A 13,382-nucleotide genomic window follows, 5' to 3' on the forward strand; every position below is an offset into this window, starting at 1 on the left:
AAATCTCTTACTCTCTCCTTTCAGTTAGCGTTTACTGTACCTCTTCCTATAGATGCTGCCTGGCCTGCTGCGTTCACCAGCATTTTGTGTATGTTGCTTGAATTTCCAGTCTCTGCAGATTTTCTCGTGTTTGCGTTTTTAAGTAGTTGGTTCATGTAGTTTCCTGGGGTAATCAGCTGAAAAGAATTCCTTCTTTTTTCTCTTTGTTTTCTTCAGCAATTACATGGCTTAAAAGTAAAGATGCAAACTAGTTGGTCAAGATTTCATGGGGTGAGATTGATTTCCACCTGCTAGCAAAAGTGCAATCTAGCAAATGAGCGTATGGTTGTCCTGGATGTTCCTTCTGCGGTTGCAAGACCATGTTGGACACTGGTAAAGTAAAATACTGCAAGACCAGACACTCATGCCACAGGGTCGCCTGCTGTAGCTGCACCAAGGAGAGACGCTAGAGGTGATCTGGGAGAGAGCTATAGCGTGGCTGGCATGCTGGAGTACATGCTGGTTTGGGGTGCTGCCCTCCAGTGTTGGCTCAGTGAAAGACAAGCTGGATTGCATTCGTCCGCAGCTGCTCATGATCGGACAACTGCGGGCTTGTTCTTGCCAACAATATGCATGTACCATCAATCTGCAGGACACAACATTCAGGGACTTGGGCTATATAATTTTTTTGTGTGTGTGACAGTATGTTTACTGATATCTTATATGCGCTGTTTGGGCCTTGTGCTGTGTATGACTTTGGCACTGTGTTCTGCGCCTTAGCCGTGGCGAAACACTGTTTCGTTTGGCTGTATTCATGGGTATTTCATGTATGGTTGAATAACAATTAAACTTCAACTTGAACTAGCTGCGGTTTACTTATTTATCAGATATGGTAAGTTTTTGAATACCAAAGCACATTGTACAAAAGATAAATACATCAGAGGAATTTTAAAGCACTATATTTTTCCAACTTTGTCAATACAAAGTAGACAGACTGAGTACAATGTGCTTTGAAAAGTATGACTTAATGCTGCCAATGGGACATATAATTCTAATTTAATATTTAATAAAGTATTACTTGGGAGCAGTCAGATTATTAAAGCTCTATGCAGCTCATATTTCAGTCAACTTTAATTTTTCTATTCAAGTGCAGACAAAAAATGAATGATTTGAAATACATTGCATGTTACAGTTCTACAACATTAAAACCTTGCACACAAATTAATGATGTGCCCACTCAAATAAAAATATGCATAATCATTCTTACAATGAAAAATGAAATTGCACAAATGCAATCTCCAGGAACAAATTTTGAAGGACTTTGTACTTTTGATTTATGCTTGACACATGATTTCTCCTTGCCAAACTGATCATTCACCCCCAGAAGATAGTGCAGTTGTGTTAGCCTTTGTTCAGTGGTTCCTTTCAGATCTTGCTGTGAGCTTTGACAATAAGTACAAGTAGGTTCTCTGCCTATCCAGGAACATTGTCACTTCAGCCTGATTTTACCTTGATCCAAAGCCTTGTATATAGTCCTCCAATTAAAATCCCAACCACAAACAAGATTATTTATTTTTATTTACTTATTGTGATACAGCACGAAATAGGCGCTTCGGGCCCTTTGAGCTACGCCGCCCAGCAATTCCCCAATTTAATCTTCGCCTAATCAGAGGGCAATTTTCAATGCCCAATTTACCTACGAACTAATATGTCTTTGAACTACGAGAGGAAACCGGAACACCCAGAGGAATCCCATGCAGTCATGGGGAGAAACTACAAAGTCCTCATGGGTAGCAACAGGAATTGAACACAGGTTGCTGGTACCATAAAGTTTTGTGCTAACCACTATGCTACCACGCTGTAAGCACATGGATGTTAGAAAAATTGAGTGTTAAGTAGGGAGGGAAGGGTTAGATTGATCATAGAGTAGTTAATGTTTACATCTTTCATTAACCCAAGTGAAATGAGGCCATTTATAATATTCCACAACTGAGACCATATAATTTAATATTGCTTGACCTTTTAGTACTTGATTTAAGAACTTTCACTGTGATGCTACAGACTCTTTGGACTATATGTTTTTGATTTACAAAGCTAGTTCTCATTTTAACAAATGGTTCACTGCTCTCCATGCACTGGGATACAGTATATTTTATCAAAAATCCTATTAAACAGTTCACCCATCCTTTTCATTTTTAAAAATTTTGCTTCACAGAATATTTTTCTGTGAATTTACTACTTTTCTAAATCAAGTCATGCGCTGAACAGATTCAAGATAATTTCCTGAAACTTCTGTATCTGAATGCTCTTAATAATTAATGCAGATTCTGGAAATCTGAAATAAGGACAGTAAATGTTCAAAATACTCAGTAGGTCAGACAGCATCCGTGGAGTAAAAAGTGGTGTTAGAAATAGTCACTATATTTTTGCTTTATTGGAATGGTCAGTGAACTGAAAAGTCTGCAGACTGAAACATTTAATATTTTTGTATTCCAGCCAAAATGCTGTCTGACCCACGAAGTATATCTAGAATTCTTTGTTCCTATTCTTGGCTTTAACTGGAAAGTTTTTTGAAGAAAAACTCTCTGTAGTATTTAGTTGATAAAATGCAAGTAATATATAACAAGGCTGAACCAGAAAACTGCAAGTCATGTTACATCTTCATTCTCTGCTTTCGGCTAACTTATAAAATTTTATCAAAATAAGTTATTCCTGTTTTTTCAAAGTTTATTTTTTGCATTTCATTAGATGGAATTTACCAAAACATGCTAAAGAAAACAAAAGCCACTGCTAGGTCATCAGATTATATGATGCTTAGCGAAACATACAATGTTAAAATTATTCCAGCTCAAATTTCCACATCAAAGTTCAAAGGTCAAAATAAATTTAATATCAAAATACATACATGTCACCATATACATCCTGAGATTCATTTTCTTGTGGGTATACTCAATAAATCTATAGAATAATCATAACAGAATCAATGAAAGAACGCCCAACATAGGTGTTCAACAAAGACAACAAACTAAGTACGAAAATAAATAAATAAATATAATAAATATGCAATAAGTATCGAGAACATGAGATGAACTGTCCATAAAAGTGATTCCATAGGATGTGGGAACATTTAATGTTGAGGCAGGTGAAGTTGAGTGAAGTTATTCCCTTTGGTTCAAGAGTTTGTTGCTTGAGGGTTAAGAACTGTGCTTGAACCTGGCGGTGTAAGTCCTGAGGTTCCTGTACGTTCTTCCTAATGACAACAGTTAGACCAGAGCATGTCCTGAGTGGTGGGGGTCCCTGATGATTGGTACTACTTTCCTGCAAGTCTTTCATTTAGATGTGCTTAATAGTGGAAAAGGCTTTCCCTGTGATGGACTGGGCTATACCCACTACTTTTTGTCCGATTTTCTGTTCAAGGCCATTCGTCATTTCCATACCAGGCTGTGATGCAGCCAGTCAATATACTCTCCCCTACACATCTACAGAAGTTTGTTAAAGTTTCTGATGATGTGCCAAATCTCCACAAACTCTGAGGAAGAGAAGGCACTGCTGCACTTTCTTTGTAATCGCACTTACGTGCTGGGCCCAGGAGAGATGTGCTCTGAAGTAATAACACCGAGAAATTTAAAGTTGCTGACGCTCTCCACCTCTGATCTTCCGATGAGGACTGGCTCATGGATCATCTTCAAAGGATTCATCTTCAAAATCCGAGCAGTTAGAATATTTGTGCCCTGGTGAAGCCCATATCATCTGATGAGGTTTGATCTTTGACAGATTGTAGAGCAAACATAGATCAAGATTAGGTTGGGCTTTGTGCTAGAGATAGATAAACCAAGAGGATGTTACTCTTCACGGCCATTTTGACTTCAGTAACGAAAACGAAATAAATTATATCTTATTCAGAAGTGAGGAAAAAGAAACTGAAGACAACTTCAAATAATAACATGTTAGTTTCCTATTTTACTGGAGCGAATTGTATCACAAAAAATATAGGGCATCGTGGTGGTGTAGTGGTTAATGTAATGCTATTGCAGCTTGGGGCATTCTGAAGTTTGAAGTTCAATTCCAGGGTCATATATAAGGAGTTTGCCCATTTTCCTCATGAACCAATTGGGTTTCCTCTAGGCCTTCTGGTTTCCTCTCACAGTCCAAAGACCTAGCAGTTGGTAGGTTAATTGGTCATTGTACGTTGTTCTATGATAAGGCCAGTGTTAAAATAGGTACGTTACTGAGTGGTGAGGCTTGTTGAATTGGAAGAGCCTGTTCCATGCTGTTTCTCTAATAAAGATAACACAGAGTTCAACAGGTGGTACTATGTCGACATCATTTCCATTTGCCATATGTCTGAATATTTTCAGTATTTGAAATCAATCGACAAAGGGAATTGTATTACATATGACATCCCTTAAGTGTTTTGCCATATACTTGAGGTGCAGTCGTTGTTGCATTTGAGGAAATTGTAGCCTCTTTAGAAAGAGAAAAGTTCTACAAAGGGTGATACAATAAGACAATAACTTTAGTGAGAATGTTTGAGTGATGAATATCGACCATTGTTGTTGAGGTGAAAATATGGATGAGTGCACTAGGGAGCTTCATTGCACATTATTAGGCCATAGAATCTTTTATATAGTGCTTTATCCTAAGACTGGTGATTTCAGCAAAGCAGTTTTCCTTTAATAACTTACAATAGCATCATCTGGAACCTAAATCTTCAACTTGGAGACATAAGTAGTACCACCAATTGAAATACAGGTGCATATTTCATCTCCATGTTCACCAACAGTTTTATTGCAATAGATTAGAATCCATATATGCCTAAAATATATACACAATGATCTGCCTTTGATATACAGAGTCAACTTAAAAAGAGAAATTCTTTAAAAAAGGAACTAAATTGAGTTGGCATCCAGGTATAATTTGAAGAAATCTGTAGATAGCAAAACTCTACACTGAGCATACTGTATGAGGGACACATTTGCTTCACAATCTGTTTTTCCTCAGAATATGAAGTATCTGTAGACTTGCATGTCATTTTCCTTCTCGTCACTGGGTGCAGGCCTTTCTTTGTGATCCCAACTTTTCTGTTAGTGCTTCAGTGGACAGGTTTTGCCTCTAAGTTTCAAACAGCTTGGAAAATTTACACTCAGTGGCCATTTTATAAGGTACCTCCTGTCTCTAATAAAGTGGCCAGATTCATAGTCCCCTGCTGTTGCAGCCATCTGCTCCAAGGTTCAATGTGTTAAACATTCAGAGATGCTCTTATGCACACACTGTTGTACCGCATGGCGATTTGAGGAATTTTGGCCTTCCTGTTGGCTTGAACCAGTTGACCATTTTCCTCTGATCTCTCTCATTAACAAGGCATTTTTGCCCACAGAACTGATACTCACTGGAAACACACATAAAAATTGCTGGTGAACGCAGCAGACCAGGCAGCATCTATAGGAAGAGGTACAGTCGACTTTTCGGGCCAAGACCCTTCGTCAGGGCTAATTGAAAGAAGAGATAGTAAGAGATTTGTAAGTGGGTGGGGGAAGGAGAGATCCAAAATGATGGGAGAAGTCAGGAGGGGGAGGGATGAAGCTAAGAGCTGGAAAGTTGATTAGCAAAATGGATATGAGACGATCATGGGATGGGAGGCCTAGGGAGAAAGAAGGGGGGAGGGTGGAATCCCAGAGGTTGGGCAAGGAGTATAGTGAGAGGGACAGAGGGAGAAAAAGAGAGAGAAAAAAAATATATAATAATAATAAATAAATAACGGATGGGGTACGAAGCGGAGGTGGGGCATTAACAGAAGTTAGAGAAATCAATGTTCATGCCATCAGGTTGGAGGCTACCCAGACGGAATATAAGGTGTTGTTCCTCCAACCTGAGTGTGGTTTCATCTTGACAGTAGCGGAGGCCATGGATAGACATAACAGAATGGGAATGGGACGTGGAATTAAAATGTGTGGCCACTGGGAGATCCTGCTCTCTCCGGCGGACAGAGTGTAGGTGTTCAGTGAAATGGTCTCCCCCTCCCCCTTTCTTTCTCCCTAGTCCTCCCGTCCCATGATCCTCTTATATCCCTTTTGCCAATCAACTTCCCAGCTCATAGCTTTATCCCTCCCCCTCCTGTCTTCTCCTATCATTTCGGATCTCCCCCTCTCAAATCTCTTACTATCTCTTCTTTTAGTTAGTCCTGACGAAGGGTCTCGACCCGAAACGTCGACTGTACCTCTTCCTATAGACGCTGCCTGGCCTGCTGCGTTCAGCAGCAATTTTTATGTGTGTTGCTTGAAATTCCAGCATCTGCAGATTTCCTCATGTTGACACTCACTGGATGTTGTTTTTCCCACCACTCTCTGTAAACTCTAGAGAATGTGTGTGTGTGTGTGTGAAAATCCCAGGAAATCAACAATTTCTGAGATATACAAACCACCATCTCTGGCACTTAGATAATATTTCGTCCACATTCTGACATTTGGTCTGAACAACTGAACCTCTTGACCATGTCTGCATGTTTTTATGCATTGAATTGCTGCCAAAGATCGGCTGATTAGATATTTTGCCTTGGCAGGTAGATGCACCTAATAAAGTGGCCTTTGTGTGTATATTATCCATAAAAGAACCAAATTTACTCTCAAACATCAATTGCTTCATCCATTTTACATAACTTGTTAAGTTGTACATTAAAATGTATAAAACAATGGTTATTAACGTGCTAATTAAAGGAAGCAATGAGCTGGAACCTTTTGCAGAAAACAAGTGGGTAGTGTGGGGGTCTGTGTGATTATCAGATTCAGAGGTTGGACAAAATTTGATTGTATTCTTCAGACTGTTTGAGGCCGAGGGGAGACCTGATAGAGGTTTTAAAAAGTTAATTAAACATGGTGATGGTGAGCAGCTTAATGGTGAGAGGGAGAAAGTTTAGAGCAGATGTTTAGTTTAAATTTTGTTTTACACAGAGAATAGTAATGCACTGCTGGAGGTGGGGGCGATGGTGGGAGAAGCAGACTTGATGGTCGCATTTAAGAAGCACTTACACAGGCACATGGACTTGTGGGGGGGTGATGGGATGTACTGTAGATCATATGCATGCAAAGTTTACTTTAGTTTTACATGGTCAACACTGACATTCTGGGCCAAGGGGCCAGTCCCTGTGCAGTACTGTTCTATTTTTATTCTGTTTGAATACTCTGGCAATATTTCTATAACTGATCTCCAGAATTCTCTGGTGCTCTCAAACCCCACCTGTATTTACTGACCAGAAACTTATTTATTATTCCAACGGTAGCCAACAGAGTATCTTTAAATATTTATTTCATTCAGAGATACAGCTCAGAATAGGAAAGTAGGCATTTTTCAGCCATGCAGCCTAGCAAACCATTGATTTTTACCCCAGCCTAATTATGGGTCAATTTACAATGACCAATTGACCGACTAACCAGGTATGTCTTTGGACAGTGGAGAGGAAACTCATGTGTGCTTGGGAAGGAATATACAGGTTTGCTTCCAGAGGATGCCAGAATTTAACTCCAATGCCCTGAGCTGTAATAGCATCATGCTAGTCTCTATGCTACCGTGGCACCCCATTAAACCATTCTAGCATTTGTGCCTCAGAGCATTCTGTCTGGTTGCATCCCTGACTGGTAAGGAGGCTCCAATGCACAGGATCGAAAAAGCTGCAGAGGGTTCTTGACTCAGCCAGCTCCATGGTCACTAGCCACCCCACCATCGAGGACATCTTCAAATGGCGGTTCCACAGGAAGGCATCATTAAGGACCCTCATCATCCAGGACATGCCCTCTTCTCATTGCTACCACTGGGGAGAAGGTACAGGAGTCTGAGGATGCATACTCAACATTTTAAGAACAGCTTCCCCCCGACTTCCATCAGATTTCTGAAAGGTCCATGAAAACTACCTCACTATTTTACCCGCTTTTTGCATTATTTATTTATTTATTCTATATTTCTTTTTGGAGCTAATAGTATTTTTTATGTATTGCACTGTACTGCTGTTGCAAAACTAAGTTTCACAAGAATCATAATTAAGCTGAGTCTGATTTCCCTTCATCATCTGTACTGCTCTTCCTTTTTGTGGTGTAATGGCTAAAAGAGTACACATTTCCCCACGTGAGCTAACTCAAGCAATGTCATATCTTCTCAGTTAATAACTAAGAACTATCTTTACAAATTTTGGAAGAGAGGAACTTGCCATCTGGTGTAAAAACAGAAGCTGCCAACATCCACAATACGACTGGCAGAGCCAAACACAACATTGGCCTGTTGAAGACATGGAGAAGTATTGACATTGTGAGTTGGAACAAGAGGGGAATTATCTTCAATTATCCCATGCAACATTACCTCAAATTCAAAGCTATCAAACAAGGAATCAGCTTTTCAGATGTTGTCATTTTAGTGCATTTCATTTCATCTTTGCTGACTCCCTTGCTTTATTCATCTCTCTCTCTGGCTATCCATCCCAAAGGATGATGATGGTTCCTATGAGTCAGTTAGTGGAGTTTGATATGTGCGTCCTGGAATGGCTGTACAGGCCGATCCTTAACAGGCACTGCTTGCCACGTGCTTGGCAGATGAGGCCTGGAGGGCCTCATAATGAGCTATTAAAAAAAATGACATTTAGTTCAAATTTTTCTAAACTTGTTCACACACAATCAGATCCCACACTTTAATTGTCTCGTCAGGCACTGATATGTCTCTGGGAGCTCCCAACTCCCTGTTTTTGTGAAGGACAAATCTCTTAGGCTTTTCCCTTCAACACAGAAGATTCTGCAGATGCTGGAAATCCAGAGTAACACACTCAAAATGCAGAAGGAATTCAGCAGGTCAGGCAGCATCTATTGACTGGACTAAAGAGTCAACATTTCAGGCTGAGACTCTTCATGAGGACTGGAAAAGGAGGAGAAGGCAGCAGAATAAGGTAATGTAGGATGGAAAGGAGTAAAAGCTGGAAGGTGATAGTACAAGCTGGCTACTTCTCCCTTCCCTTCCAATCCTGATGAAGGTTCTCAGCATGAAATACTGTTTCTTTATTCCCCTCCGTTGATCCTGCCTAACCTACTGAGCTCCTCAAGCATTTTGTGTATGCAGACTTTTCTCTTTCCTATGGCATGTGCTGAAAAGGTGGGAGGCAGCAGAGATCTGGACCCACCCAAAAACATCATTTAGGACACAAAAGCAGGTGTATTATCTATATATAATGACCAAGTCTACCTTAAGTGTTCACATTTAACTTTGAGAAAGCAGGTGCTGGAATCTGGAGGAACAAACCATCTGCTGTAAGAACTCAGTGTGTCCAGAGGCCTCTGTGGGAAGAAAGGAATTGACAACTTTTCAGGTCAAAACACTAAGTCTGGAGAGGCAAGATGGCCAATATAATGAGAAGGGAAGTGGTGAGACAAGGTTCCAAGTGATTGGTGGACTGTGGAGGGCTGTAATTTGACAAGAAGGTTGAACCAGGTAAGGGAGAGGAGCAAGGTGGATTTGGTAGCAGATGAATGATAGAGGAGTCAGAGTCATAGAGTAGTACAGTACAGCCCATGTACATCCACATCAAGTAAGATGTAGAGTCAGGCTAATTCGTTTTGCTGGATTTGGCCCATCCTCTATCTTTCAAAACTTGGAATCCATGAACCCCTCAGTTTACAGTAAGGGTCCATGGCACCAAATTGGTTGGGAACCCCTGCTCTAATCTCTTGTTAGCCATATACCTGCCCATCCAGTTCTTAAATGTGTGTAATTTACCTCCCTGGACCTTGTCCTCTGGCAGCACAATATATATCTATCATCCAGGTGTGAGAAAGTTGCCCTCGTTCTTATTAAACTTTTCACCTCCAACCTTAAACAATATCTTCTGTTTTCCAAAAAAAACTACTCACCTCTCTCTACCTCATAATTTTATGGACCTCTATAAGATCACCCTTGAGCTTTCTACACTCCAAGGAATAAAGCCCTTCCTGTCTCACCTCTCCCAGTCTCACAGGAGGAGACACACAAAGAAAGAGATAAAACGGAGGAGTATACCAATCACCTAACTACTCTCTTTCAATATTGTCTATCAGGCCCCTTCACACGCACTCCTATCGCAGGGTTCCCCCTGTAACGTCAAGAGTTCCCCTTCATCCTCAGACGCCCGCCGAGTTCCCCCAGCAGTTTGTTGCCTCACATAACCTGTTCCTACTGAAACTAACAGTGCGTGTGAGGTAAATCGGGCTGTGTTCAAACACCGCAGCCTCGCTTTCTTCGCTGCTAAGCTCCTCAAGTAAAACATCTTTCACTGATGGGGGTTAATAAAAACTATTCCCATTGATACATGAACTCTGGCATTTAATTCTACACGTGAGGTGGGCACACGCACGGAGGTGACTACTTCTTATGATCAACTCTCCCAACACTGGCAATCAATGAGAAAACAAGGCTGATTTTTGTTGACTCATTAGGACGAAATTCTTTCAGTCGGCGTGGTAAATGTGACAGCATTTTACCATTTTCAGAGCTGGATTTTCCCCAGGTTGGTGCTAAGCACCTGATTTGAATTGACCTGTGACAGTAAAAAGAAGCCTGGACGGGGGGGGGGTGCAGAGATTTCGACGTACACCGCCGAGGGGGAAAAAATGAGAGCTTAAACACTGCAAGGATCATACATTTTCTGTTGGATCAGAATGAATTCACGCGCTGTTTGATAAACTTGCTTATCTCCCTTGACTATCAAATCACCCTCACACCACTTGCCGAATTTCCACGCACATTAATAAGTTTAAAACGGTCGATTTTCCCAGAAAGTTCGCAGGAGCAGATTCATAGTGACCTTTTCCTCCGTGGACATTTTGATCCGGATTGAGCGTGATTGGAGCTTGGAATGGCCATCTCCTATCTCCTCAGACCAAGCAACCCGCTCACTCTTGAAGAGGTTTTCTCAATAGGCTTTCGCGTCCTCTTCTGGGCAAAAAAATACATTGCAGCAGCTTATAAAGATAACTGAGCGAAAAAAAAACGTTTCTTTCCCCCACCCCCTCCATACTCCTGGCAGCAAAACGTCTTGACTAAATGTTGAATTCTCCCCACTTGTCGTGGAACACAGTTAGACCTGAAAATCTCTGCTAAACAGAGCGCGAGTGAGGTCAATGGCTTTTACCTTCAACTACCAGCGAACGCCTGGATGCTAGTCACGCCACAGCAAGTTCGGGAATGACAAGCCAGTGTCGGGGTAGGAGGCATGCTATGATCTTTATCTTCCACCTAGCAGTTGATAGTAAACCCGGGGCTTGTTTGACGGCGTGGGGTAAGGGCTGACCTTCTGCTCCAGCTACTTGATTTCGATTTTAATGCCGAAGTCTCCAGGCTATTTTTATTCGTCCGTGTATCGGCGTCCGTGCGTTGAAACCTCTGCGAGCTGGTTCTCGACCAGATAGCAGATGATGCCAACGCTGTTCATTTATTGCGTATACATTTTAGCGCAGTGAACGAGTCTGGGGGCTTCAGGTTCTTGCTATATTCATTCATTGTCAGTATTAAGTCTCTCGATATAATTTCAGGAGATGTCCCACAGCGGTAAAGCGGTCATTGTGTGAACTTTATGAATAGAGAAAATATATATTTTTCTTTAAAAGCATACTTTTATGATAACTTTCTAACTAAGTCTAACACGTCTAAGTCTTGCTGAAATCGCTTCTGGATTTGTGAGGGTATTTTCTTCCCCAATTTTTATTGGGTGTAGACAATTTTCAATAATTGAACCATTTATTAGTGTGAGCTGATCTTGTCAGAAGTTTCTTCAAAGTGATGGTCCCTCCCGTTACAAAAGAGGATCCCCACATCACGCAAATGATCAAATTGGACCTTTAAAGGATTGCTAATACACTTTATATTTGTATTAAATATATGTTTGACAGTGGTGTAATGTGTTGTATTTTGGAAGTCCACCATGAATTTAAATGAGGATTGAAGTTAGTTAGCCGCGATTACTGAAAAGTTTTCAAATAAGCATTGCTTCTGTCGCAAGTAAAGTTTACTGGAATTTGTAATAAAAATATGTATTTCTTGGCAATATTATAATTTGACAGGAGTGGTATTGCAATATGGAAAGTGCACATAGTTGTTAATTCAGTATTCTTGAGGTAATATACAATTCAAGGAATGGAACATGCGATGGGTGTTCACATTTAAGAAATCCTGATTATAAATTGGCCGCTCAAAAGATAAGGTTCCACGTTTACAAGTAGAGAGACAGGCAATAATTAAGTGAAGTGTCTTGCGATTATCAGAAGCTCGATCGCATTTTTTAATGAAAGAGCTTCAAGTACAAAATATGGATAACATTTTGTGTTATTATTAGAAGCAATGGCATTTGCATAAGTGGAAGTTTATGTTTCAAATTAAAACGCATTAAGTGCACCATGCAACTTCATTTTATTGAGATTTGCAAAAAGGTTAAGGTTAATTTGAAATGGGAATGAAAGGTGTTAAAAATGTGTTTGTCACTAGAGGGAGAGCAATGATCAGACGGCTGTCACCAGCTTTCAACTAAATCACTCCTAACTGCTTTGCACCTCGTGTCGCGACTCCAAGAACACATCGGTCAGTTGTATTGTGTAATACTGAGAGTCCAGCACACTGGTAATTCGCATTTGTTACAGAAATATATACTGCCTTAAAGGCTTTTTATTTGGATTGGTGAATTTCTTGGGCCTGTAGATATTAGATAATGTATCCGTGGTAACTACAGGAGTGAAATTCAAGTAGTTTGTCAATGTCATTTCAATTCTCATTATGATCTCTCATGGGAGCATTATCTTTTGCAACATATACAAACCCAAAGAATGTCTTAGTTTTCATTTACTCTAATTGACAAATTTGGAGAAACCACTGCTTTCAGCAGTATTTAGCTCTATGCCTATCACCTCATCTTAAGTCATTTTCATCAACTTTAATGCCCATCCCTAGTTGCCCTTGAGAAGGTGCCAGTGAGCCACTTCCTTCCACTATTTGACTCCTTCAAGAGAGAGTAAAGAAAAGCCCGAAGGTTTACAAGTCTGGAAGGAAATTTGAGTAATAGTGTGCACAATTAGTGCTGTAAATCCTGGCTTTCTGAGTGCACAAACCATCCAGCTACTAATAGTTCAACTATTTGATGTGCTGGGTGATAATATCAATCTGGTCTGCAGTTGGAGGTGATCTGTGTATGCTAGTTTTGTCATTTTTGGTGTCCTGGCCATTACATAGAACTTTGTTGAGCCCAAACCTGGAGCACTGAGTAAATAGTCTGGACTTCTTAACAATTGGAGAGTATCCTTGTTTTAGGACATGTAACAAACATGTTCCAAATTATGTTTTGTGAATGAGGAGACCTTGAGCAAATTATGACTATTCTCTTTTGAGTTTAGAAGAATAAGCTGTAAACT

General features: G+C 40.4%; 1 protein-coding gene across 3 annotated transcripts in view; it reads left to right on the plus strand.

Annotated features, from left to right (window-relative positions):
- The window catches only part of LOC140197572 (teneurin-3-like), a 2,811,066-nt gene that overhangs the window by 491,258 nt on the left and 2,306,426 nt on the right, over positions 1-13,382 (plus strand). Inside the window, exon 1 of one of the 3 annotated variants that reach the window (XM_072257694.1) lies at positions 11,075-11,188. The exons of the other annotated variants lie outside the window; for them this stretch is intronic. The gene's annotated coding sequence lies outside the window, so the exon portion shown is untranslated. Of the gene's footprint in view, positions 1-11,074; positions 11,189-13,382 lie in introns of those variants that run through there. 3 annotated transcript variants of the gene reach the window in all.

This window comes from Mobula birostris, chromosome 5 (genome assembly GCF_030028105.1).
Source record: "Mobula birostris isolate sMobBir1 chromosome 5, sMobBir1.hap1, whole genome shotgun sequence".
NCBI classification, from domain to species: Eukaryota; Metazoa; Chordata; class Chondrichthyes; order Myliobatiformes; family Myliobatidae; genus Mobula; species Mobula birostris.